Below are 5087 nucleotides of genomic sequence, written 5' to 3'. Positions count from 1 at the left end.
ACTTAACACTTGTGGCTGAAGAGTTAGTGTTTTTATTGCAAAATCAGCCAAAAAAGCAGGTCCAGGCCAACTTTGGAGCAGCAGTCAGCTGTAGACTATTTCAAGAGGTGATTTGGGTCCTTCATCCTCTCTCTTTAAGAGTTCGTTTCCTAAACTCCAGTATGGCCCCAGTAGCTCCAGTCTCTGTGTTCAGATAGGAAATCTAAGGAAATGAATACAACTGCAGAGACACAGAACAGATTCACTGGGCTGGTCTTCCAGCTGCTCAACTAGATCTGATACCCAGTTCCCTTAATTAAACTCAAAACTTCCTGGACGCTCAGGCCTCAAGAAGCAGGAGGGAACCCCAAACCTGTTCTGCTGGTCAGTGCCTTTGGGAAATTCTTTCACTCAGTCTGTACTTTCCTGAAGCTCACCCTGCTAACAGTGAGGGCAGGAAGAGAAAACTAAACCAGAAATCAAATAAGTCAACGTATAAACAAACCAGAAGGACTTTTCTTTTCTCTGAATGGCCTTTGGTTGGCCATGTCAACAAATCAATGCAAGGACACACCTTCCTGAAAGTATTTCTCACGCTAACCCCCACCCACCACGAAAAAAGCTAGAGCTGACTTACCTATGACTGCAATGAAAGTGTAAAGTTCTCCCAGGCCTTCAAGAGTTTGGCCTAGGGATTAGCACAATTCTGGGGAATGCTTTGGAATTTAGGCTCATTCAGTTACTCCGTAATCAATTTTTGAGTACTTCCTATTTTCTGGGTGCTGAGTTAGAAGTGGTGAAATGCCCCAGAGATGACTAGGACACATACGCTGCTCCCTAACTGCTCAGGGTGCAGTAGGGGAGATAAAGCATGAACTTGATGACTGTAATCAAAGGAAGAAAGCGCTTCATGCCACAAGAGAGAGATAACCAAAGAATAATCATCATTTATATTTGAATGGGGCTTTCTGAGGTCAGTTTCCGTATATTATCTCATTTGATCCTCGACATACTTGTGATGGACATCTGCCGTTATTCTCATTCAGCATCCTTTCCCCCTTCTGGTAAGTGTGCCCTAACTTCTCAGTGAAGAATCTCCAGCCACCCACTCTGGTCCTGTGTGCTGCTGCCAGGCCTGCACCCAGGGTCTGAGGCAGAACAAGTCTCCTGGGCCGCAGCCAACCCAAGCATCAAGTTCTCCTGGCCATAGTGACCACCTCAGGGATGGGAACATGACCCACTGAGAGCAATGAAAATCCAGTTGGTACTTCTTTCTTTCTTTTTTTTTGGCCACACTGCACAGTTTGCAGGATCTTAATTCCCTCGACCAGGGATCCAACTCGGGTCCTCAGCAGTGAAAGTGAAAGTGCGGAGTCCTAACCACTGGGCCGCCAGGGAATTCCCTAGTTGGGACTTCTGAGAAAGAGATTCTCAAGTTTGTCTGCTGGACTTGAAGCACGAAGACTGTGGGTTCTGGGAATGCTGCCAACCATCTTGCCACTCTTTGAACCTGAGCCTGAAGGTGACAGAGCGAAAAGCAGAACTGAAAGAAGGAAAGATACAGAGTCTTGATTATATCATTTGAGCTTTGACTTCACCCATGCCTGAAGCCATCTCTGCCCCTAGACTTTTCACCTATATAAATCAATAAATGCTGTTTCGTCAGAAGCCAGTTTGGGTTGGGTTTTGTTGCCACTCAAAATCAAAAGAGCCAAAAGAAATTTTAACTCCATGGGGTAGATATTTCTATCTCTGTTTTATATAAGAAAAATTGAGGCTCAGAGAGGTAAAAGGAGATAGCTAAGGAGTAGCAGAACCAGGTCCTGATATCAATTCACAGATTCAGTCATTTATACCATAGCTGCCTCCATCAGTGACAGAAATCCAGAGGAAACACAGATAACTTTAGGCTGGAAAGATTAGCCAGTCTTTGTAGGAGCACCAGTTGAGCTGGACTTTGAAAGACAGGTTGGATTTGTCCTGAAGTGATGGCAAAAATATTCTGGGTAAAGGGTAATATGCAAGGTCATGGATGTGAGAAATCTCAGGGGCATATGGAGAATAACAGGTACTTGGGTGTGTCAAAAGCATTGGGTGTGGGCTTTCCTGGTGTCGCAGTGGTTAAGAATCCGCCTGCCAATGCAGGGGACACAGGTTCGAGCCCTGGTCCAGGAAGATCCCACATGCCGCGGAGCAACTAAGCCCGTGTGCCACAACTACAGAGCCTGCGCTCTAGAGCCCGCAAGCCACAACTACTGAAGCCTGCGAGCCAGAACTACTGAAGCCCGTGCACCACAAGAGCCCCTGCTCCGCAACAAGAGAAGCCACTGCAATAAGAAGCCCGTGCACCGCAAGGAAGAGTAGCCCCCGCTCGCTGCAACTAGAGAAAGCCTGCGCGCAGCAACGAAGACCCAACGTAGCCAAAAATAATAAATAAATAAAATAAATTTATATTTTAAAAAAAGCATTGGGTGTATAAGAGAGCATAACAGGAAATAGAGTTAGGAACATATATAGGATCAGAATGTTTGGGGAACAATCTATAAAAATATTGAATCACTATGCTGTACACCTGAAACTAATATAATTTTGTAAATGAACTACACTTCAATTTAAAAAAAAAGAACATTTGGGGAACTTGAACTTTATCCTGAAGGTCAGAAATTCCCAAACCCCACTGTATTAAACATTGGCTTCAATTGACTGAAACTCAGTTTTCGCCAGCTTAGTTGTACTAGATCTTGTAGATGAGGTTTATTGACACAGGAAAGAAGACTCGAACCCAGTGAGGAGAAAGAGTCAAATTTTTGGCTTTGAGTTCCAAAACAGTGTCTTGAAACCAAGACAAGCTGACACAACTGAAGCAGGACTCACTGCTCACACAAAGAAAATGCTGGATAATTTTTTCTTAAGATGTATCTGAGATTGAAAACCACAAAGGGAAATTCCCAGGTGCCAGAAATCAAAAGGGAACCCAAAGCTAGCATGGTAAGCAGAATGCGAAGCTGAGACAGGATAGGTCTTAGGCATTAGGGATGGGATTTTAATGTTGCTGTGGCAGCAGAAGATGAGGCCTTGAGCCCTGACAAGGCCTGGAATTAGAATAAAAATCCTATCTACTCCCCACAGGAGGATAGAAAAACTCTGCTTACCAGCCTGGGGAAGGAGCAATAAAGTCTGCCATTGGCCTGGGCGACAGGCAGAAAAGGAATCACCAATGATAAATTAGAACCCCAAGCCTGTTCTGCACAAATGTGGGACCCGAATTCACATTATCCATCAGGTGCGGGTCACAAAATGTTGAGCAAAATACAAATAAATGCCTACCTAGACATCATGGTAAAACTGGAGAACATCAAATATAAGAAACAAAAATCTTAAAAGCAACCTATGGAAAAAGACAGACTACCTACAAAAGATGAACAGGCTTTAGCAGGTCATCATGAGCAACAATAAATGGCAGAAGACAAAGGAATATCTTAAAATAGCTGATCTACTGAGCTGCAAATGACAAAGAGAATGAGAATCATGAGACTGTTGGGTAGCCAAACAGAGAGCGATGTTTTAAGAACGGAGAAGTTATGACAAAAGCTGCCAAATAGTCAAGTACGATTAGGAGAGAGAAACATGCATTGGATTTGGCAACTTGAACAGCATCAGTGGCTTTTTTTTTTTTTTTAATTAATTAATTTTTTTTTATGGCTGTGTTGGGTCTTCGTTTCTGTGCAAGGGCTTTCTCTAGTTGTGGCAAGCGGGGGCCACTCTTCATCGCGGTGCGCGGGCCTCTCACTATCGCGGCCTCCCTTGTTGCGGAGCACAGGCTCCAGACGCGCAGGCTCAGTAATCGTGTCTCACAGGCCCAGCTGCTCTGCGGCATGTGGGATCTTCCCAGACCAGGGCTCGAACCCGTGTCCCCTTCATTGGCAGGCAGATTCCCAACCACTGCGCCACCAGGGAAGCCCCGCATCAGTGGATTTGACTTAGTGGTTTCAGTAGAGGGGTGGGGGGCAGAAAGCAGGTGTGAGGAGATTGAAATCAACACAAGGAAGTGAGTTTTTATCTCCCAAAACCCCTTTACTTCAAACACATAGCCAGCCATGACATTTAAAATTATAAAAATGAATTTTAAAAAAGATATAGCTGGGACTTCCCTGGTGGCGCAGTGGTTACGAATCTGCCTACCAATGCAGGGGACACGGGTTCGAGCCCTGGTCTGGGAAGATCCCACATGCTGCGGAGCAACTAAGCCTGTGCGCCACAACTACTGAGCCTGCGCTCTAGAGCCCGCGAGCCACAGCTACTGAGCCTGTGCACACAGAGCCCGTGCTCTGCAACGAGAGAAGCCACCGCAATGAGAAGCCTGTGCACCGCAAGGAAGAGTAGCCCCCACTTGACGTAACTAGAGAAAGCAACGAAGACCCAACACAGCCAAAAATAAATAAATAAATAGAAAGATATAGCTGGACCCTCACATATCTCCATGAGCCAGAAATGAAATAGAAACACAGTAAGATCAGTGGGGCCCATGTCTCAGGCTTGTGGGCTCCAAGTCTGGAAGCTGGACTTTGGCAGCTGGGTGGGCGTTCAGCTCCTGTGGTGGTAAAGTGCTCCCCTCAATGTGAGGGACTGAAACTCACGGCTTGATAGCAGAGGCTGATGTGGGTTCCACTGCTTGGGAAAAGAAGTTGAAGAAAACAGCTGTCAATCTAGGAACTCTGACTTTATTAGAGCCTGGGGAGGTGAGGACACCTTGCTACCAGGGATTGTCAAGTTGTCTACTGGCCCTTGACTAGATATGCCATATCCCTAATATCTGGGGCTGGAGGATCATAATCCACAGCCCTGGCTCTAGGTTGAGGTCCAGAGGGCCAGATGGTGGCATCCTGAGAAGGGATGAGAGGAAAGTCAGAAAGAGAGAGAAATCAAACAAAAACAAATCTTTTCTCACTCGAACCATAATTCCAAAACATATGAAAGAAGCTACTTGGTGAGAAAGATGGCCTTTGAAATTAACCATCAGATCAGAAATTTTCTCAAATTTCCACTGGAAATTTGTAAAAGAGTATAGGAAGACTTTAAAATAGGATGTTGAAAATGTTCAGAGATGA

Source organism: Balaenoptera ricei, chromosome 8 (genome assembly GCF_028023285.1).
Source record: "Balaenoptera ricei isolate mBalRic1 chromosome 8, mBalRic1.hap2, whole genome shotgun sequence".
NCBI classification, from domain to species: Eukaryota; Metazoa; Chordata; class Mammalia; order Artiodactyla; family Balaenopteridae; genus Balaenoptera; species Balaenoptera ricei.
The sequence above is the reverse complement of the archived record's forward strand: the minus strand, read 5'-3'. Positions refer to the sequence as shown.